Source organism: Sphaeramia orbicularis, chromosome 20 (assembly GCF_902148855.1).
Source record: "Sphaeramia orbicularis chromosome 20, fSphaOr1.1, whole genome shotgun sequence".
Lineage (NCBI taxonomy): Eukaryota > Metazoa > Chordata > Actinopteri > Kurtiformes > Apogonidae > Sphaeramia > Sphaeramia orbicularis.
The window spans coordinates 32,012,867-32,037,224 of record NC_043976.1 but is presented as its reverse complement, the minus strand read 5'-3'; the positions used below and the strand labels follow the sequence as shown (position 1 = coordinate 32,037,224).

At 35.1% G+C, this 24,358-nt stretch overlaps 1 pseudogene; it reads right to left on the bottom strand.

The window, feature by feature from the left end:
- Positions 1 to 18,321: 18,321 nt before the first annotated feature.
- LOC115411063 (serine/threonine-protein kinase H1-like) overlaps positions 18,322 to 24,358 on the bottom strand; it is a 38,120-nt pseudogene continuing 32,083 nt past the window's right edge.

Here is a 24,358-nt window from a genome sequence, read left to right as displayed (position 1 = left end):
CAATGCTAATGTGTCCAAAACAACAAAGCAAACTTCTAAATAAACAAAATGACTAAAAGGAAAAGAAGAATATTCATGCTACGACTTGTAATTGGTGTAATTTATGCAAAAACTCAACTTGAACCTAAACAGTATAAGTTATTCATACATTTTCAGTCAATCATTAAACTATCTATATAAGACTGCAGCCTATAGGAAAAGATATTGACCTGACTACTGCACAAGTTAAACTCATTCCGAAGACAATTTGTTTATTTTTTGTTCAAAATGTAGCAGACCGGAAGGTTTCACCATAAATGGAGGAGTCAAATACATCCAATGGAAGCGTATCCACAGCTAATGACGCAAAAAGTGTCAAACGATCACATCACAGGCTAAAATAATAGAAGGATTAACTGCAGTACTTTGTATTTAACTGCAATATTTGTACTAAAAAGTACAAATTCAGAAGACTTCAAGCTCAAATTGACTCCATTCCAATGCTAATGTGTCCAACCAACATAGGAAACCACTAAATAAACAAAATGACTAAAAGGAAAAGCAGAATACTGATGCTACGACTTTGAAAATCGGTGCAATTTATGTTAAAACTTAAACCTTAAACAGTAAAAGTTATTCATACATTTTCAGTCAATCATTAAACTATCTATATAAGACTCTAGCCTATCGGAAAAGATATTGACCTGACTACTGCACAAGTTAAACTCATTCCAAGGAGAATTTTTTTTTTTTTTTTTGCTCAACATGTACCAGACTGGAAAGTTTCACTATAAATGGAGGAGTCAAATACATCCAATGGAAGCGTATCCACAGCTAATGATGCATCTAAGTGGTGGGATTTCATATGTATCCAACCCTGAAAAAGTGTGAAATGATCACATGGCATCACAGGCTAAAATAATAGAAGGAATTACTGCAGAACTTTGTACTACTTTGTACTTAACTGCAGTATTTGTATGAAAAAGTGCAAATTCAAAACTCTTCAAGCTCAAATTGACTCTATTACAATGCTAATGAGTCCAATCAACGAAGCAAACCTCTAAACAAGTGGTGTCAGGCACAATAATACCTGCCCCTTGCAGGTATTTCACCCATTATAAATAAATGGGAATAATTAAAAAAAATAAAATAAAATTTGAACTTAGAAAATTTGAATTTGACCTCCCTTTCCCAAAATGTAATGATATATATTCTGGGTCACTGGCAATCTATAAACCCAGTTTGGTATGAACTGAACCAATAGTTTTGCTGCTAAAGTGTTATCAATCAAAGAAACAAACAAGTGGTTCCAGGCACAACAAACCCCGCCCCTCACATGTATTGTAGTTTATTTTGGCATCGATCCAGCTGATGTCATCATGTCTATGCATGTGCTGATGTCAGCATAACAACTGCCTCTATATATGAGCCAAGTTTGAAGTAAATTGAAACAAAATTGATTTTTTTTTATTGACATTTGAAATTTCGGCCATTATAAGTAAATGGGAGGAAAAAAAAGATTTGAAAAATTAATAAAAAATGTGAACTTTGACCTACTTTTCCCAAAATGTAATGAGATCTATTCTGGGTCACTGGTAATCTATAAATCCAATTTGGTATGAATTCAACCAATAGTTTTGCTGCTACAGACATTTGAAATTTTGCCCTTTATAAGTAAATGGGAGAAAAAAAAAAAGATTTGAAAAATTCATAAAAAATTTGAACTTTGACCTACTTTTCCCAAAATGTAATGACATCTATTCTGGGTCACTGGTAATCTATAAACTAAATTTGGTATGATTTCAACCAATAGTTTTCCTGCTAAAATGTTAACAAACAAATAAAGGAACTGAACCAATAACAATACCCCTTGTCTCCCTCTTTGGGGGGCGGGGTAATAACCAAAATGACTAAAAGGAAAAGCAGAATATTCACACTAGAACTATTTAATTCATATAATTTATGTTAAAACTTCACTTAAACCTTTAACAATAAAAGTTATTAACTAGGAAAAGATATTGACCCAACTACAGCACAAGTTAACCCTTTCATGCACTGTGGTCACTACAGTGAACAGCTATTCTACAGCTGTTCTCTTGTATATTCACAGATTATTTATTTATTTTTTCTACGCATATCTTTATTAACCCTTTCATGCACGAATTATGAGAAATCTTAATCAAGATTTTTTTCTTTATTCCTTTTTAGGCATTTAAAGAAACGAGATTTTTTTTTTTTTATGAAGCTATTTTTCATGGAGTTGCAAAAACGTGCGTTTAATTTTTAAAGCAACAGAATGTGTATTTACTGATATACTGTGTGAAAACTATGAAATAAAGACATTAAATGCTGCTAATTTGATGTTTTCTCACATTCTAATATACACTACAAACAAAAAGTTATGGATATTTAAAATGTTGGGGGCTATTTTTTTCAGTTGGGATTTTTGCACAACGCTTTTTACTTTTTTTGTGTGTGAATTGAATTGAAACACATTTTTTAATGACCAGACATAGTTTTATTTACAAATGGCAAAAATGACAAAAAAAAAAAAAAAATATCCTTAACTTTTTGTTTGTTGTGAACTCCAATACTAGTCACTCCATGGAGATAATATGCCAAAAAAAAAATAATAATAATAAACAACTTTTGTTGTTAATTACAGTCTAATAGCGATAACAAGGAATTGATTTACACCCAAACATGTTGATTTAGTTTATCAAGAACAGCAAAGTGACAGTAATATTATCAATTGCAGTGTATTGTGTATTGTGTCGGCTGATATTAAACTAAAACAACAAAACCCATGATTATACAAGAGAACAGCTGTAGAGTAACTGTCCACTGTAGTGACCACTATGCATGAAAGGGTTAAAGTTTTAAGACACTACATATCTTTTCTAACATAAATTGGTAACATTATGTAGATAAACCCCCAGAACCACAAGCCCTCCCCGTAGTTTTCACACAATTTATCAGTAAATACATGTTTCTGTGCGGCAAAAATTAAATGTGTGGTGGACATTTTTGCAACTTCATGAAAAATACGTTCAAAAGAATTATTTTTTTCATTATTATTTTTCAAATGTATTTTTGTTTTAATCATTTTTATTTATTTATTTATTTATTTTTTAAATTTATTTTTCAGAAGAAAATTTTCATTCGCATTGTTTTTTTCATGCCTAAAGAGAAATAAAAACACTCAGGAAAAAATTTTGATTAAGGTTCTCATAATTTGTGCACTCAGGACAAGTGTTGTTGTTTTTTTCTTTTTTTTTTTTTGCTTAAAATTTACCAGGCTGGAAAGTTTTACTACAAATGGAGGACTCAAATACATCCAATGGGAGCTTATCCACAGCTAATGATGCATCTAAGTGGTAGGATTTCATATGTATCCCCCAGAAGAACCAGTTCCCAGAAAAGTGTGAAACGATCACATGGCATCACAGGCAAAAATAATAGAAGGATTAACCACAGTAGTCTGTAAAGCCTAGAAGTGAATATGCACAGTTTCCTCAAGATCAAGCAGCTTGCACTGCCCACTCTAAATCCACTGCAACAGCAAAAGACAATAGAATTAGTCGGTGCAGAAATGAAACGCACAATGCATAAGAGCGACAGTTGGTTTGTTATTCCCCTTTGAAAGATAATAGCACGGAGAATGGAATCATAATGGTTTGAGGAAGGAAAAAAAAAATTAAACGTTTCCATTATCGCTGACCTCAGTTTAGTTAAATTCAATTCGGATTTCTTCTTTATCAGCCTGGGAGAGGGGTTTTTTATTTTGCAGACAAAAAAAGCATAAAAAAAAAAGCAAAATCCCTTTTTTCCGTGACTGTATAGCTAAAGAAATGTGATTGAATGTCAGGTGCGAGTCAAATGCATAACACAATTCAAAGAAAAGTTCTGTCACAAGCAAATGGAGCACTATTCTCATCACAGGGTGTTAGAAGGAGGATAAGAAATGTCCTGTAAGAGCCTATTCTTGGGAAGGCACTCTACAATTCTACTTCCCCGTTATTTCCTCGATATAACCACAGTTCTTTCCCTGTCCTGTTGGGAGACTCATTTCAGGTCGCTAAGTGTGGGCCTGGCATCCATTGAAGGGGCATTACAAACCCCCCAAGGCCCCCCAGCAGGAGAAATAATGCATGAGCCATCCCTAAATGACTTCGTGTATATTCAGTAATGCAGAAGAGTCTGAAGTTAAGTGTTTGCGGTTCATGTTAACAACCGCATCACTGCATTTTACACGCTTCCTCCACAGTCTAAACGCCACCAAAATACAAACAAAGAAGATACAAAGCATGTTTCCATCGCTGAATGGAATGGACCGATTAGAATGTGGTCGTCCGAAGAGATAAAGCAGTGTTTCATCTGTTTTAAAAGGACCAGTGTGTTGGATTTACAGCAGGGGTGTCAAACTCATTTTAGTTTAGGGGGATATACAGGATGGGGAAGCAAAATTTACAATGATTTTCCGGACTATAAGTCGCACTTTTTTTCATAGTTCGGCCGGGGGTGCGACTTATACTCCAGAGCGACTTATATGTGAAATTATTAACACATTATTTTATCATTTCACATGCTCGTTATTTTCACACTGACAGCCACAAGAGGGCGCTCTAGGCTTGTGTGCCTGTACCTGCTACATCTGTACCACTGAAAATTTAAAATTTCAACATTACCAGTAACTTATAAAGACAACTGAGAAGGGCTGAAAAAAAATGCCATCAAAAAGAAAATCATATTCTGCAGATTACAAGCTGCAGGTAGTGAAATATGCAGCCGAAAACGGTAATCGAGCAGCAGAAAGAAAGTTTGGAGTGAGCGAGAAACTTGTGAGGGACTGGCGAAAAGCGGAGGTTACTCTTACTGCAATGAAGAAAACAAAAAAAAAAGCTAATCGCGGGCTAAAAGCTAGGTGGCCACAACTAGAGGAACGAGTTTGCACATGGGTGCTTGAACGACATGCAGCCGGGAGAGGCTTGTCAACAGTGCAGTTGCGTCTCCATGCCCAGGTAGTTGCCAAGGAGATGAATATAAATGACTTTGCAGGAGGACCTTCTTGGTGTTACCGCTTCATACAACGCAACCGCCTCTCTATCAGAGCAAGGATGCAAAATGCGACTTATATTCCAGTGCGACCTATATATGTTTTTTTCTTCTTTATTATGCATTTTTTGGCTGGTGCGACTTATACTCCGGAGCGACTTATAGTCCGAAAAATACGGTAGTTGTTTTTTCTCAGCAGGCACTACGTCAATTGTTTTGAAACCAAACATATATTGATGTCATAATCATACCTAACACTATTATCCATACCTTTTCACAAACTTTTGCCCATATGAGTAATCAGGAAAGCAAACGTCAAAGAGTGTGTGATTTGCTGAATGCACTCGTCACACCAAAGGAGATTTCAAAAATAGTTGGAGTGTCCATAAAGACTGTTTATAATGGAAAGAAGAGAATGACTATGAGCAAAACTATTACGAGAAAGTCTGGAAGTGGAGGAAGCAACAAAAAAAACGTACCAAAGCTTTTATTAACGCTCTCAAATCCAAAATCCTAAAGGATCCAACCAAATCCATGAGAAAAATGGCAACTGAACTTGAGGTAGACGACAAGACCGTTAGAAATGCAGTAAAATAGGATTTGAAGTTAAAATCTTACGCAAGAACACCAAAACACTTGTTGACAACAGCAACAAATCCAACTTTAGCAATTTTTGGGAATCATGTTTATGGCCGCCTTCTAGCCCAGATCTAAATCCTCTGGATCAGGGGTGGGCAATTAATTTTCTCATGGGGCCACATGAGAAACTTTGATGATTATTAAGGGCTGAATCAATGCACTTGCAGCTCTGCTCAAAATACAGTATATCTCTATAAAAACAGTAAATGAAACAATACAATGACACAATGAAAATGTGGAGCACAGAATACAACTATTTAATGAATATTCACAAAAACATTTCCGAAAATGTGCAAAACCAACTCCATGTTAACTTTACATGAAAAACCATAAATGCAGCTTTGTTTGTTTGCATATCTCAGTTCCTTTTCTGACTTCAGTGAAGAAATACTTAGAAGTCCATGTCTTGTTAAAATCTTTGCATTCTTAATCAAACTTTCTTTCTTTTTTTTGGCCTTAGCTGACATCTTAATGGGCTGAAACTGACCAACAAACCAATAAGCTTTATTATAACCATAAGGTCTATGCTGAGTACGGAAAGTATGTGTGAAAAAATGCTAATTTAGCGGATCCTACAAAATAAAAGCTGTGCCGTTGCATTGGTTGCATCTATTACCATGATATATATTTATTTGCATTGACTTTTAATTTTCCAGTGACCTCATGCGGGCCAGTCAGGGTCAGGTATCGGGCCGCATGTGGCCCCCGGGCCTTACTTTGCCCAGGTCTGCTCTGGGATTATGCTATCTGGGGCGTTTTAGAAGATGCTACCAACAGAACATCACACAGCAATGTCGACTGTCTTAAAGATACTATTTAAGAAGAATGGGAGAAGTTGTCAGCTGAATATTTGAGGAACACTTGCGCAAGTTTCAGGAAGCGTGTGAAGGCAGTTATTGAGAAAGAAGGAGGACACATAGAATAAAAACATTTTCTATTATGTCAATTTTCTTGTGGCAAATAAATTCTCATGACTTTCAATAAACTAATTGGTCATACACTGTCTTTCAATCCCTGCCTCAAAATATTGTAAATTTTGCTTCCCCACCCTGTGTATATATATGTAGCCTGAAATGACCGCAACTGGCCCAGAACAGTAAATTATAACAGCGAAGAAACTAAAATTATGTTTCGCAAATGTGTACAGTTACATGGTATCCTTAAAAAATGTGAATAATTGGCTTGAGACTCTTTTTTTTTGGACCACCTCTACATGTAAAGTGTCAGCGGAATCAGTGACATCTTTTAAATCACTTCTTAAAACACATTTTTATAGACTTGCTTTTATGTGATGTCTGTCCCTTTTTAATTTTTGAATTTGATTTTTATCCTGTTTGATTACTAACACTGGGTTACAAAAAAATGTTTTTTGCAAGTTGTCTAGGTTTTTTCAACTGAACTGGGACCATTTTGCACCGCTAAATCCAAAAGTGACATCTGTTTTTCTCAATCAGGTCAGGTTTTTTTTTTTTTGCTAATTTGATTTTTAAAAATTTGATCTTCTCACAACATATAATAATTAATACCAGAATAAGATTGGTAAGCACACTTTATGAAACTTGTGACTTGATTCCTGTTAGGTACAATGGTGTATTCACCGCAGATGTAGCAGAATACGTCAGGCTTATTTTTGCAAGATCTTCTAGTCGAAGCCATTTCATTCACCTGTAATATTAAAAAAAAACATTAATCATAAATTGGCAAAAGTAAAATCTTCAGAACTCGTTTATTGCAAGAAATATGAAAGAATTTTGTATCATATGATGTGAAAATGCCCATAAATGTAAGCAAAAATGTTAAAAAGCCAATATGTAGCATAGTGCAAAAAAGTTGACCTGATTGAGCAAAATTAATGTGACTTTTGGATTCAGCACACCAAAATTATCCTAAATCAGCTCAAAAAACTTAAACAATAAATTTGTTGTTGACCAGTGTAATTTATATCGTCATACATGATGTTTTTTGTAATCTCATTTATTCATTTTTGCATTGATTTAACAGCATCATGTTACGTTATCCCTGCCCTCTTTACTCCGATTCACTTAATTTATTCGAAGTACCATATTTTTTGCATTTGTTGTACACATCTGTCTTATGGTGTTGCTTCTGTTTTAGTAATTTTACCTGCTTCTTGTGTCCTGCTGTTGTGCCCTCTGTCAAAGCACTTTGTAAACTTTGTTTTTAAAGGTGCTATTCAAATAAAGCTATATTAATATTATTATTATTATTATTATTATTATTATTACATTGGTGTACAATTTTTTTTAGAAATGATTTGCTTCAGACATTAAATGTGCTAAATGTTACGTATTTTAATAAGATTAACTGAAAAATAAATGATAAAAGTGCCGGTTTGCTGATGTTTTCAAGGTATATGATTAAGTGTTATTACACATATATATTGGTTTATGTACATTTATAGAATAGTTTTATAAATCTTCCACTAAATAGAACCTGTAAAGTGAATGTATTCTAATGTGCAGACAGTGTTTTGAAGTAGATCTTGTAGCTCTGACACAAATATTCCTTTTGAGTCAAACCCATTCTCTCGTTAATTCTTGAATTTCACATTTTGACCCAAGGCTGTATCTTGGAAAGTTCAGCCAACCAGCATTTTTGACTTGATTTTTCTTTATCAGAGACTCTCATGTGGTAAAATTTCATTACTTTTATTCTGGAAGCATTTTCCTTGTAGACCAGTGTTATTTGACTGGTCTGGCCCACTTCAGATTAAATTGGGCTGAATGTGGCCCCTGGAAGAAAATGAGTTTGACACCCCTGGTATAAACCGTCAAAATTTGGCCATAAGTAAAGGCATTTAAAAAATTCCTCAAACTGAATAAAAAAAAAAAAAACATACTTTGTAGACATTATCCCAAGGAAGCTAAATAGAAAATTTGATAAGAATCTGACCTGTAGTTTCATCAGAGATGTTTAAAATGGCAAAGGAAGACGCCAACGCACCGCCACGCTGCCACCACCAGACACGACACCTCCACAGTAGCCCACAGCCCATCTGCCCGTGACCTAAACATGTGGCATTAGTGGATTTTTATTTTATTCAGACCTTATTAATCTACCTCGATCGTCCGTGTGGTTTTCTCAGCCCACCTCAGAGACAGGAAGTGTCATTTCACATCCCCACGTCTCATTCCTCAAGTCGTAGCTCCTCCGGCCCTCACCTTGACTCTTCACCCCCCTCCCACCTGAGATGTGAGCCAAGGTGACAAGCATTTACCAAAATCAGACATCCTCTCCTTGGAGCTGACACTTTCAATAAATGTTTGTTGAATATGATGTGTGGAACAGCTGCATGTGTGTGTTATTTATGATGTAATGTACCTCTGTGTTCATGTCAACTTTTAATTCTATTCATAATATGACACAAGCGGGAAATTTAAGAATGTTACACAAAATTAACTTTAAATTACAAGTACTGTAACGGAAAAGTCCGTCATTTGACTTCTGTGGTTTTTTAGCTGTGTTCTTGTTTCGATTACCTGTTGTATAAACCTTCTTCAACGTGTTATCATGGTCGTCATTTAACCATTTAAGTCCTAGAACTACAGACGTGGAAAAAATTATTAGACCACCCCTTGTTTTCTTCAATTTCTTGTACATTTTAATGCCTGGTACAACTAAAGATACATTTATTTGGACAAATATAATGATAACAACAAAAATAGCTCATAATAGTTTAATTTCAGAGCTGATATCTATCCATTTTCCATGTTTTCTTGATAATAACCAAAATCACTTCAGTTCTTACATCAGTATCTATGGCATTGTACTGACAAAAACAGTGCTTTTAGACATTCCATGTTTTCTTTTCTGTCTGTTTTAGTCACATGATACACACAGGAGTTAGTACTTGATTGCATAACCATTGTTTTTTATGACTTTTAATGGTCTAATAATTTTTTTTCGCGACTGTATTATTAGATTACATTAGACAGGAGTTCATTGATCCTTTGGGCAGAGTCCTCAGGTAACTGAGGATCCAAAAGCAACACAACATCGAATATACACACAAGAAATACAAGAAAAAAGCAATGCAATAACTATATAAAAAAATACGTAAATAAAAATTACAATTGCACATTAGAAAGTACTAGTAGAAACGAGTGGTAAGTAATGATAATAGTAAGTAACTTATGTTATAATGTTATAATATTACATTATGCACAATATGTACACGAATATATATAGTTTAATAATCACATTATGAAAGTACTAGTAGAAACAAGGGGTAAATAATAATACGTAGCTTATTATTTTACAATATTATAATATACGGTATAATATTATACTATGAACAATATATGCAGTTTAACAATCACAACATAAAAGTACTAGTAGAAACAAGTGGCAAAGTAATTATTTGGTATTTATTATCTTTTATGTTACAATCTTATAGTATGCACAATATGTATATGTATATGAATATGCATATATATATAGTTTAATAATCACAGCATAAAAGTACTAGCAGAAACAAGTGGTAATGATAATAATAATAATAATAATAATGATAATAATAACTATTATTATTATTATTATTATTATTATTATTATTATTATTATTATTATTATTATAAATAGCTTATGTTACAATATTATAATATACTGTATAATATAATATGCACAATATGTATACACAGTTTAATAATCACAAAATAAAAGTACTAGTAGAAACAAGTGGTAAATAATAATAATAATAATAAAAAAAGCTTATTATGTTACAATATTATGTACTGAATAACATTATAGTATGTACGATATGTATATGTATCTATAGTTAAATAATCACAGAATAAAAGTGTGGCGACTACCAAATAATTTTTTCCCCCTCATTTAACCTTTCCCAATTCCTAATTTATTAAAATATTATTTTCTGTATTTTGTATTTTACAGAGAAAACTAGTGCGTTGACCCATGGGGAACCACAGGTTCTAGATGCGGTAGTTTTTATGCTGTTTTATCTTCATGCATGCTGTACCACTTTTGTCCAGCAGTCACCGCCAAAGCCTTCTGGCCATAACAACATGACTGTAAGGTTATTGTACTCCAGCATGACCAATATCTCCCCAAATATTGGTCCTATGAACTTACTGTTTCCACTAGTCTGTTCCTGGACCAAAAATACATAAGTATGACAAACTGCAGTAGTCAGCTCTGTACGGATTTTGTGTGAATCCTTGGACACACACACACACACACACACACACACACACAGAGTCTACCTGGCTTTTATAATATAGATTAGGTAATTTCTTATATTTAATTTACTGATTAAGTAGATGTTCATTACAGCTCAGAGTAAATTCAAAGGTTATTATACCAGAACAGAGAAAACAAATAAAAAAGTGACTTCTCCAGCTAAATATTTACATGTGTAGATCTACTGTCATTTGGAAAATTCCATGGATTTTCACATTGCAGAAGATGTTTTTATGTTCACTACGGAGCCTCTGAACATCCAAATAGGTCATATCTGATACCGACGAAAAGCTGAGAAACTGTATTTTTCCTAAATTATTTACATGTATTGAAGGATCAGTGGATCAAAACAGTTATTCAACATTTTAGATCAGTAGATTGTTTTGGTTGCTGGCAGATGTTAAGGTTTTTTTGACATCCTTTATTTAGATTCCCACCAAAAAATACAACTTCAAAACTGAAAAAGTCTGTCAGTTTTTAACTCCTGCTCCTGCTGTGGTTCCTATAACCCAGACGTGTCATGTCTGTTTTACACTTCACGGGTCCGATCACAGAAAAAATGAAAATGTCATTGCTGCTTGATCCTCGATGTCCATTTTTGGGATTGAGATATCCGTCAAGATGGAGGGTCGCAAGTAGGCAGTGAGGAGTCGAGGAGGTAAAAAGAAAAAAAGGAAATTGAGAAGAGCATATGTAGAGGATTCACAAAATGGACAAACCAAACTATATCTGTGGAGAGTTTTTCAAGCTTCATGTCAAAGTGAATCCTCTCATACGGTTGGAAACAGAACTACTAAAATCATCTCCTTTCAGAAATCAAGTTAACAAAATATCAGTAAAATAAGACTCTTCCTACGGTGCAGTGTCTAAATCTTTTAACAAAATAACACTTATAATTTTCACCAAAGCTATTCCAATCAACTCCAACATAAATCTGTGACGGTATGTATTAATATGCACTGTAAAAAAAAAAAAAAATCTGTAATTTAACAGAATTTTCACTGTTTATTTTACAGATTTTTCCTGTATTTTCAAGATACAGGAAAATATCAATGAAATGACAAAACTAGACTGATTTTACACGTCAAATGGAAAATAACATGAAAAAACTGTAACTGTGAATAACCATTAAATTTCAATTTTTTAAAAGAATTTTTTTTTCTTTTTTCACAGAAAAATACAGTTAAAATACATCTGCAAATGTATCGTAATTTCACAAATCTTTCTTTTCTATTTATGAGATTCCACTGTTAATTTAAAGTTTAATACTGTAGAAAAAATAAAAAATAAAACCAGATAAAATTACTGACAATTAACCGGAAAAGAAATATTTGTTCTGTAAGTTTAACAAGACTTGTTTGTTAATTGACAAATATCTTGTGTAATTACAGGAGGTTTCACTACAAAAATGTTAACTAAATGTATTTTTGTGAACGTATAACATGTAGAAGCACTGATAAACTGTCCAAATACAGTTTTTATCAGTGGATTGTACAACTTAGTCTCATTGAAAATTTTTAAAATATATTTATAGCTAATTAGATTTTTTTAATACGTGAAAATATTCTTTATTAAACATGAAAAAGTTTAAAAAAAAATGCAAAATCTCATGTAAAGTTAGGGCAAAAAACTGTATTTTAATTATGGAAAATTACTGTATTTTTATGAGATGGTTATTTTCCGTTATTTAACAGTATTTTTTCGGCACCCCTGCTGCCGGAATATTACTGTTTTTTATGTTTTTTTTTTTTTTTTTTTTTTTTTTTTAACAGTGTGAATGATTAAAACAACTCAGGAAAAAAAAAAATCCAGCACATATAACACACCCAATAAGCAAAATTTGACTTTGCCATTAATTCTGTTTTGCATCCTACTTACATTTCAATGCAACTTCTCTTCTCCCTCCTGTCGTGTGTTTGTATTACGGTTTGATTTAAGACGTCTCACTGCGGAAAAGGACAGTTCTGAAAGTGTTTGCTGTTGTTTACAGATTATATGATGTTTGGGGAGAAGCAGAGAGCTCTTTTCAGCTTAATTTTAACGTGATAGAGGCCTGTCTGGACTATCTGGGATGTGCTTTCAGTCGGTTGTGCAGAGCTGTGGGTGCTGCCACGTAGGAGGAATGACAACAAAAGGAAAGACTACAGCATTATTGCATCTGTCTGCCTCAGATTGTGGGGAAAAAAAAAAATGTCACCCCGCTGTTTGGTAGTGGGGGGGCTTAAATTCTATATTAGAACGGAAAAAGATCAGAGTGGTAGAAACAAATTCCCCTCTGCTTTTTACATCCTACAAAGACCCAGCTCCCATTTTTCTCAAATGATGAATTTCTCAGTTTTGGAATAAATATCTTCAGAGGCAGGTAATGGTAATGTGGTGACTCATAATGATCTAGATGAGACTGAGAAGCCATTAGTGTGAGCTGTGTGTGAATAACCAGGGGCTACAGACCTTGTGGAGGTGGACAGCTTTTTCTCAATATAAGCCCGGGTCTAAAAATTGAAGGATATTCACTAACAGCTTAACCCACCACGAGAAACTAATGCAGGATGGATGTCAGCCTTCAGACCAACCAGGGTTATTAGTCGAGCAGAGAAGTCCAAAGAAGGAGGGAGACATTTTGTCATAACACCTGTCGCAGATACTTTGGCTGCCTGTTGGCGCCTCTGAGGTTTGTGATGCCATTACAAACTGAGCCGGGGCAGCTGGTCCCATCCCTTCATTAGCCTTCTCGTGAATCTGCTGCTCTTCCTGGATGCTCCTGGAGCCCTCTGGCTGGTTGTTCCATCACTCTCACAGGCTGAGTCGGTCCAGATGCTCTGCCTCACTGATGCTTCCCAGACAACATTAGCTATCCCCGGCCCACGTCGCTGGAGTTTGCGTCGCTATAGTGGGTACGGTTACATGATGTTTTTTAAATCCGATTTATTTTTCCAGAAGAAATTAATTCGGAGCTAAAGTATTTTCTCTTCTGTTTACATGGAAATGTTAAACCCGAATAAAAGTTTACATGAGGTATTAATGAGGTAGATAAGTAAGCTAAAGGGTTTGCGCCGCAGTGCTGACGTTGCCTTGTTCTCGCAGCCCTTCTGTTAGCTTAGTTTAGCATAGTCACTGCATTCCCATGGTCACACGTAGCCAGTTTTTTAAAGGTGATTTGTTGTCTTTTGTAAGTGATTTTGTGAAATCCGAGTGTCCCTAATTATTTCTTTAGATCCACGACTTACTGCACTCATACAATCTTGGGACTGTTGTGTTGACGGAAGTTGGAAAATCTTTTTGTTGGAAGGGATGCATGCGCTAAATTAGCTTAGCTTTACCGTTTTAGCTTTGCATTAGTTTTTATTTCCCCAGATTTTATTAGTGCAGTAAGTCACATCGCCATGGTTTGAGCCTCAATTTGTGATCATATTGACCCCACTGGTGTTATGACCCTGGGTCATAATTTGTCTATTTATATATATATGTCGAGGCCCAAAATGGAATCTGGCCCGATTCAGAATCAGGCCGGCCCAGAATGGAATTCTATTCTAGGCCGGCCTAGAATGGAATCCTGCTGCTATAATGTTATTTTTATACCATGTTTAATGCAAATGATCTAAATTATTACAAAAATCAATACATGGAATTTGCAAACATGTGAAAAAAAAAATGAAACAAACATTTTAATTGTAAACTATAATACACTTTATTTACAAATAGAACCTAGTGGTACTCCCCACCAATATATGGTACAGTGAAATCGACTGAAATTGACAATAGTTACTCAAGATATGTAAGACTGAAAATGTAAAATTATGACAAATTATGGAATTATGGATCATTTGCATTAAACTTGGTATAAAAATAACATTATAGCAGCAGGATTCCATTCTAGGCCGGCCTAGAATAGAATTCCATTCTGGGCCAGCCCGATTCTGAATCGGGCCAGATTCCGTTTTGGGCCTCGACATATATGTGTTTTCTGTTTAGTGTGTGTTCTCCCCCGTCCTGTAGGTGTGCTGTGTCCTTTTGTGTCTGTTTGTGTTGCAGGAAGCGGATTGGTGGGGGGTGATTGCCCGGCCCCTTTAAAAATGGCCCCGGAGCTTCCGTTCGGCGCTCTCTCTTGCCTTCTGCCAGCTTCCAACCCTGTGTTCGTGTGTGTGACCATCAGTCTTCGTGTGATAATTCGATTGTACATTCATGGTTGTAAATAGTTTTGTTAAATTGAACCTTTTTCTGGTAGGGGAGGTCGGCTCTTTTGTTTCTCAACATTTTCTCCTGTTTTTGGTTAGGAAGTTAGGTTAGTTTTCTGTATTTTATTTCTTGCATTTATTTTGAGTAGGTAAGTTAGTTTAAACTTGACAGAAGATATTTTGTTTGTTGTTTTAGCCGCTCCCTCCCCTAACCCTTCCTTAGTTGTTTAGAAAAAAAAAAGTTGTAATAAACACTGTGAACTTTAGTTTTCGACTGACGTATGTGCTTGGGAGCTGGGAGGGGACAAAAGTAGAGCACATTATGTTCGCCCTGGTGAATCCCTAGGCCGGAGCGTAACACCGGACTAAAGTAATGATTAGGGAGAAGTGAATTTCACAAAATCACTCATAAAATACTACGGATCACCTATAAAAGCCTGGCTACATCTGACCATAGGAATGAAGCCATTATGCTAAGCTAGGCTAAGCTAAGCTAACGGAAGGGCTGCGAGAACAAGGCAGTCGGTGCACTGCAGTGCAAACTGATTTGCCCACTTACCGAACTCATTAGTGCATGACAAATGAATGAATAAAAACCAGGTGGTGAACTCTTCCTTCAGGGTTTTCCAGGCTGGTAGATCCCATCAGAATAGCCCACTGGTACGGTTTGGTAAGACTAGACTGCATTGCATATTCTTCCGCCAGCGCAGAAAGTGTGCGTCATCGCGACAGGACAAGACGACGAGCATGTGCAGAATGGCAGGAATAAAGTCCAAATGGAATAAAGGGTTTACACGTCCGAGGAAGAGTTTGGACCAGAATTAAAAGTGGATTAAACCAGTGACTTTAATCGGGTTTAAATTTGATCCAAACTTTTCTTTTTCAACTGGAATAAGGTGTTTACATGGACATCTGAAATAGAATCTAACCTTTAATCAGATTAAACTAGGAATAAAAGTTGTCATGTAAACGCACAGACTGTAAGACTGGATAGTTGAGTTTACTTAAAAAATCTCAAGTAACTCGTTGCCATAAAAAAATTAAGTAATGAAAACTTGAGTGTATTAAGCTGAAATGCTTGATTTGAATGGAATTGCTACTTTAAGTACAACACATTAAATGCCAAGTTAATTTAACTTAAAATTGGCTTCAATGTCAATTGCTATGTATAAACATTAGACTGAATATCATCAGTTCAACGAACTCGATTCCAAGTTGATTTACATTAAATATTTTGTAATATAAATTGCTTTGTAAAATTATTCAACTTAATGTATTGTAGCGCAGATGAAAGTTGGGCAGGAAATTAGTAGTGATGTGACGTTCATGAATGAATCAAATCTTTTGAATGGCTCTTTGAAATGAATGATGGGAACCGAGTCTTTGTAAAGAGCTGTTCATTTTTTTATTTATGTATTTATTATTTTTAAGGAGGGAGTGTCTGATTGCCTGTCAATTTAGCGTCACTGGGGAGGCATTGGGCAGGAGGAGAATGTTCGAGCAGAAAAAAAAAAAGAGTGCTCGTGCACTGCACATGTCTCATGGCAAGAAGTTCGCAAAAAAACAACAGTCTGAAGCGTGAGGTGAGCATACTGGAGGAGGCAGAGCTGGAAGACTGGTCAAAACTGGAGAGAAGTTTGAGAGTGAGTGAGTGACCACCTGTGAGTAATGAGCCAAAGAAAAAGGAGTATTTGGATGCACTTTTCAGAAAGAAAAGATGGGCACGCAACTTGAGAATTACACTATAGTTCAGGTATTTAAGTAACTGCAGTGATTAATCACTGTTGTGTTTTGTGGAATTTTTTCCTTATGTTTACACACATTTATTGTTCTTGTTTTGAGGAGAATAAAATGTTATTTCACAAGAAAATGTTTTATTTTCTTCTTCATTTTTAGGCTACAGACTAGTCCACATAATGTACCGTGATGTTTTTGGTCAAATTCCAGCATTTGCCTAATGTCACCTCTCATGTCGTGTATTTACCCACACGTTTGAACTAACTATTCTTTTTTATGGTAAGAATATTTACTGCCACGCCAATTAAACACCTTTAAAATGTAATGTCAATCATCACATGTAGCCTATTTAGTCATTAAAACATTGGTGTTTCAAAATAATGCAAAAAACATAAAAGAGCCAGTCTTTTGAACGGCTCTTTTCAGTGAACGGCTCCTGACTGAACGGCTCCCTTCAAAGAGCCAAAAGTCCCATCACTAATTGGAGCGCAGATGAAAGTTGGGCAGGAAATTAGCTCAATGTAATTAACCAGTACAGGAAGTGCTTTTAATTTGGCAAAGTATAAAGATTTACACAGAACAAGAACAATCTTAGATAAACAGTAAATCCATAGTTCTTCCTATGGCTCTGACTCATGGTGCAGATCTACAAAAATACAAAAACAAACACAAAATGGCCAATAAACACTGACATACACACATTCAGTCCAAATTAACCCTTTCATGCATAGGCCACTCCAGTGGATAGTTCTTCTCCAGCTGTTCTCTTGTACATTAATGGGTTTTGTTGTTTTAGTTCCATATCAGCCAACACAGTGGACACTGATGCAACATCCCATACACTGTAATTCAGACCATTACTGTAACTTTGCTGTCCTTGATAAACCTGATCTGCAGTGACAGTTTGAGTGTAAATCAATTATTTGTTAGACAAGAAGGGTTTGTTTTCATATTATCTCCATGAAGTGAATAATCACTATCATTAGAATATGTTAAAATGTGAGAAGACATCAGATTAGCAGCATTAAAAATGTTTTTATTTCATTGTTTTCATATAACTTTCTGATATTGGGTTTTAAACACATGTTTCTTTACTTCAAAAATTAAATGCATGGATATTTTTGTAACTCCATGGAAAAAAAAAAAACTCGATCGCATTGTTTTTTTTTCATGCCTAAGGAGGAATAAAAAACTGAAGAAAAAAATCTTGATTAAGGTTCTCACAATTCATGCATGAAAGGGTTAACACTAACACCACAACCCCGCTGAACCCCTGCACAGAAAAACAACACATTTTCAACAACATGCCCACTACCCACAATGCAATGCGCAGATAAAAAGGTGTGGTCATGACTAAAACTTAATGATTTAAATGCATTCAACTTAAACTTTTCCGTACTTTCGACTCTGTCTACAAATTAGTAGAATATACTGAACATTTTATAGTAATGGAATAAAACTGAAATCATTTAAGTACATTGTAATTAAAGTATTTTAGTAAATACAAAGTCCAGGCTTACAGTGTACTCCGGCACCGGCAGGAGCTACGAGATGCCCGCCGCCTGAGGTTCTCAGAAATGGGTCGATGCAGATTTCTCGTAGAGGAGCCGGCGGCCATGGTGACCACCCAGGGGTGACGGATGGTTTGGTCGGCAGTCAGACGGGTGGTCGGGTCCAACGCCAGCAGCCTCTGGATAAAGTCTTTGGCCAGGCTGGACACAGATGGCCATGGCTATGGAGGAGAAGAACCAAAGCAGGTTGATTAGCTTTGGTTGGAACTTTGAAGCACTAACTCTACAACAGGGATGTCAAATTTTTGTTCAGGGGCCACATTCAGCCCAATATGATCTCAAATGAGCCAGATCAGTAACATAATAACAGTGGAGAAGGGGAAAAAAAAGGAAAAAAAAGTGTAATTTTCCCAATATTCTGCCTGTTACTAAATGTTTTGAGTATTTTTGTGTATTAAATTGTAATGCACATGTGTAAATGATAAAATTGTTGTTAAAAATGCACTTGTTTTTCTTAAGAAATGTAAGGTTGTTCATGTTATTCCCATGTTTAACCCGTAAAAGACCCAGTGTGATATTTGTTGCTGTTCTCAAATGAATTTTTCTCTCCATTTAACCTTTCCAAAGTGATTTATGACAATTTATTATTGTATCATCCTCTGAATTTTGCATTTTTTCTGTAAAAATCAACTGCTTTTCTATATTTAATTCACTGATCATGTAGATCAGGGGTGTCAAACTCATTTTAGTTGAGGGGCCACATTCAGCCTAATATGAAATAAAGTGGGCCAGACCATAAAATAATGTAAATAATAGGATAAGAACTTAGAAATAATATGAACTCCAAAGTTTTCTCTGTGTTTTTGAGTGAAAAAGTAAAATTCCGTACATAAAATGTTTACATCTACAAACCGTACTTGAACGTAACATGAACAAATATGAACAACCTGAAAATTCTTAAGAAAAATAAGTGTAATTTTAACAATATTACACCTTAGTTTATCATTTATACATGTGCATCACAACTTACAGATCACAGTGGATCTGCAAATACACAAAACATTTGATAATAGGCAGAATATTGGTAAAATACTACATACTTCATTTCAGGTTGTTCATATTTTTTTGTAAAAGGCTAGTCTGTAAATATAAACATTTTTGTGTAATTTTACTTTTTTGACACTAAAACGAAAAGAAAAAAATAGCTTTTATTCATAATTTCTAGGTTATTATGATAGTATTTTCCTGGTCTGACCCACTTTAGATTGAACATCTTTGATAATATCTTCAGTGTAATTTTTACATTTCATAAATTCATCCCAGGGGCCAGATTGGACCCTTTGGCGGGCTGGTTTTGGCCCCCGGGCCGCATGTTTGACACCTGTGCATTAGTGCATCATATGGTCATGGGTTTTGGCTTCATTACCCAAGAAAATGTAATTGTAATCATTCTGCATAATTACACGTAAACCTACAGCTAAATTTCACATTTTCATTTGGATTTAAGTTACTCTTACTTTCTCTAGTCAGCTTGTGTTCATCAATATTGTTTCTTTTTCATTGCTAAATGAGAAATGAGCATATGAAATAGCATTTACATGAGAAACTCTGGAAAACACACCAATCATGACAACTTTTCCAGTTTGTCTTTTCTAAATAAAATATAGTTTAATTTGCATCAGGGGTGAGTTTGGGACCAGATCTTGAGGGCTTCAGTCCCTTATGAGAATATGAGATGAATTTTTTTTTTTTTTTTCTTATTTCCTCCACCAAGGAGTTTATGTTTTCATCTGGGTTTGTCTGTTAGCAAGATAACTCAAAAAGTTATGGATGGATTTTGATGAAATTGTCAGGAAATGTTGATACTGGCACAAGGAACAAATGATTAAATTAATTTTGGTGGTTAGGGTCAGGGCTAACCCGAACCTTATCCGGGGGGGCTGATCTGCCTTGGTGGAGTTCTGCGCTCTCAGAGTGCTTTTCTAGTTTAGGAATATGTATTCATATGTATTCATCTGGCCGATAAATTAGGTACACCAGTCAGGCTTTGGTCTATGGTTTCTGTATGGACTGAGGTGCTGTATTTGTAGCATTAATGGGTCATGTGGTCATGGGTTTTGGTTTCATTACCCAGGAAAATGTAATTGTAATAGTTCTAAATAATTACATGTAAACTTAGAGCTAAATTTTCACATTTTTATTTAGATTTAAGTAACTCTTACTTTTCTCTTGTATTGTCCTCTATATGATGAACTGAGAGCCCCTTTGTTTGATGATATGTGTATCCGAAATCCTGATATGTTCTGGAGCACTGGTGATGACGAGATGAAATGGTTGTTTAGTTCTAATGTATATAAATTAGCATTATTTGTTTGTAAAGCCTGGAAAAAGCGGCAGATGTGTTTGTTTAAATAGGTCAGTATTTTGTTTTGTTCATATCTATTGTGTCTATTGTCTGGTGTTTGATTTTTGGTTTGTATTTTTGGTGTCTTATAAGCCCATGTAAGGGCTGGGCATGTTCTTTTATGCAAGACACAATAATAAAAACATTCATTCATTCATTCATATTCTTATCAGCTTATTATAACTCTGTTAGCTTAGCTCTGTTTTAAGACAGAAAACAGCCACAGTAAAACCAAAAATCACCTGTTCTCTGTATGGTTTTGTATTTTCAATAGCGCTAAAAATCTTACAAGGCCGTGTTTGTGGACAAATTAATTTGTTTTATCAACAATGGAGTCCTTTTTTCTCTACTGTCAACAAGAGTGTCCTGCTGTCTCCTATGTCCTTTTGACAGAGAAATGCATTGTTGGTTTGCATTGTATTGACTCAGCCCTGAGTATTGTAAAGAGGAGTTGATGACGCTATTTATCCTATTGCTTTTTTAAATTTTTTTGTTTGTTTTTTTTTTTTGGGGGGGGGGGTTGGTAGGTTTGTTGTATGGTTTTGTTTGTATATGTTGTGTCTGTGTAGTTCCCTGTGTATGGGTACATGTTTGTGTGAATGTATAATTTGAAATAATAAAAAAAAAAGATTAAAAAAAAAATAAAAATCTTACAAGGTCAGAACTTTCACAGTTTAGTCTGAACCAAGGATCAACAAACTGCAAAGATAACTGCATGATATCTGTATACCTTCATAAGCTCTTTTTACAATGGTTATTGTCATTTTTATTATTTTCCATTTGTTGAGATTAAATTCTGGTGTATTTGAGTACTCCTAAAAAGGAAAATTACCTCGAATTAAATCAGAATAATTATAACACATATAATTTCATCCAATCAGGCCACATTTTAGTTCCATGACAAAGTACCAAAGCAACCGTCCATTATTTGATGATTGTGAACCATGATAAATGTTCTAGCGTCTCTCCTTCTACTGGAAAGACGGTTTTGAAGCCTTCTTGAATGTCAGCTTGGGCCATGAAAATGGAAATGGGTCGTTATTTGAATTAACAAAGAGCAAAAGATCCCAGCGAGGCTCAGTTGTGGTGCCTTTTATTGTGAAGCTAATGCAGGCTAAGAATAAACATGCGCCAAAATCCCACACATATGGCAGGCCTGCTCCGCATTCATCCAGCCAAGACTGCTGCTTCCCTTTGCCCAGTGACATTTAGCTTTCCTTTGAGTTTAGTTCTGCTTGTTAGGTCTGCACAGCACAGGGATCATAGTTTTATTGCTTTGTTACAATGAAATCTCGCATCCTGCTTTTGAAGAGGTCTATGAATCTGTACAAGCATCTACAGGGGTTGGACAAAATAATGGAAACACCTTCACCTCAAGATGATAATGCCCCAATCCATACAGCTAGAATTGTTAAAGAATGGCATGAGGAACATTCTAATGAAGTTGAGCATCTCGTATGGCCGGCACAGTCCCCAGACCTCAACATTATTGAGCATTTATGGTCAGTTTTAGAGATTCAAGAAAGACGTCGATTTCCACCGCCATCGTCTCTAAAAGAGTTGGAGGGTATTCTAACTGAAGAATGGCTTAAAATTCCTTTGGAAACAATTCACAAGTTGTATGAACCAATACCTCGGAGAATTGAGGCTGTAATTGCCGCAAAAGGCGGACCTACACCATATTAAATTATATTTTGTTGATTTTTTTTTAAAGGTGTTTCCATTATTTTGTCCAACCCCTGTAGATACCCTAGTCCACAGGTGTCAAACCTGCAGCGCTGGGGGTAAAACCAGCCCACCAAAGGGTCCAATGTGGCTTGTGGGTTGAATTTTTCAAATGCAAAAACAACACTGAAGATAGTAACAATCAAGGATGTTAAAATCATTTTAGGTAAATTTAATCTACAGTGGGTCAGACCAGTAAAATACTATCATAATAACCTGTAAATAATGAAAACTGCACATTTTTCTCTTTGTTTTGGTGTAAAAAAACAGTTAAATTGCACAAAAAATATTTACATTTACAGACTGGCCTTTTACAAAAAATGTGAATAACCTGAACAAATATGAACAACCTTAAATGTCTTAAGAGAGGAATGTGGAATTTTAACCCTTTCATGCATAGTGGTCACTACACTGGACAGTTCTTCTCCAGCTGTTCTCTTGTATATTCATGGGTTTTTGTTGTTTTAGTTCCATATCAGCCAACACAGTGGACACTTATGCATCATCCCATACACTGACATTCATACCATTACCGTAACTATGGTGTTCTAGATAAACCTGATCTGCAGTCACATGTTTGAGTGTAAATCAATTATTATTTGTAAGACATAAAGTTTTTTTTTTTTTTTTTTTTTTTTTTTGCATATTATCTCCATGAAGTGAGTAATAACTAGCATTAGAATATGTTAAAATGTGAGAAAACATCAGATTAGGAGGATTAAAATGTTTTTATTTCATTGTTTTTATCTCACTTTCTGATATTGGGGTTTAAACACGCGTTTCTTTACTTCAAAAATTAAATGCATGGACATTTTTGTAACTACATGAAAAAAAAACCAAAAAAACTCAAGTGCATTTTTTTTCATGCCTAACGAAGAATAAAAACACTCAAGAAAAAAATCTTGACAAAGGTTCCCATAAGTCATGCATGAAAGGGTTAATAATATTCTGTCTGTTAATTAAATGTTCTGTGTATTTGTAGATCCACTGTGATCTGTAAGTTGTGATGCACATGTATAAATGATAAACTAAGGCATAATATTGTTAAAATTGATTGTATTTGTTCAAGTTGTTCATGTTATGTTCAAGTACAGTTCCTGGACGTAAACATTTTCATTACTGAATCTTACTTTTTTCAGAAAACTTTGGAGTTGACATTATTCATAAGTTCTTATTCTATTATTTATATTATATTTTACTGGTCTGGCCCACTTTCTCTCATATTAGGCTGTATGTGGCCCCTGAACCAAAATGAGTTTGACACCTGTGCACTAATGCCACAAATACAGCACCTCAGTCCAAACAGAAACCATAGGCCAAAACCTGACGTGTACCTAATTTATTGGCCAAATGAATACATACGAATGAAAGCAGAAAAATGTAGAATTGTTTCGTATTGTATTCTCATAAGGGACTGAATCTCTCAAGATCTAGTCCTGATCTGACCCTGATGTCCTTATTTAGCATAAAAAAACTGTAAAAGTAGTCATGATCGGCGTGTTTTTTCCACTCTTTATGGATTCACCTATAGAGAAAATGACATGATAGCACATTATCTTCATTTTAATACTGTTTCAAAGCGAGCTGAGATTGTATATGAATGAAAATTAGGTAACGATTCAGAAGAACAATTAGACGACTGCTTCCTTAATCACTTCCATCTCATTCTTTTGTCTAACGCGCAACAAACCATTCCACAGTCACCCGTCAGTTCATTCAAATAAATCTTCTCCTGTGTCTGCTCACCGAGAATAAAAGCTAAATACGGTCAAATCTCAACGTGTAAAAACTCTCATTCTCCGCTCAGCTTCGCACAGACTAAATCTGACTCTTTAGGGAGGTCTCGCTCTCCATTTTAATCCCGAAACGCATTTCTCTCTCCTTTTTTTTTTTTTTTTGTCTCTCGCAGAGTA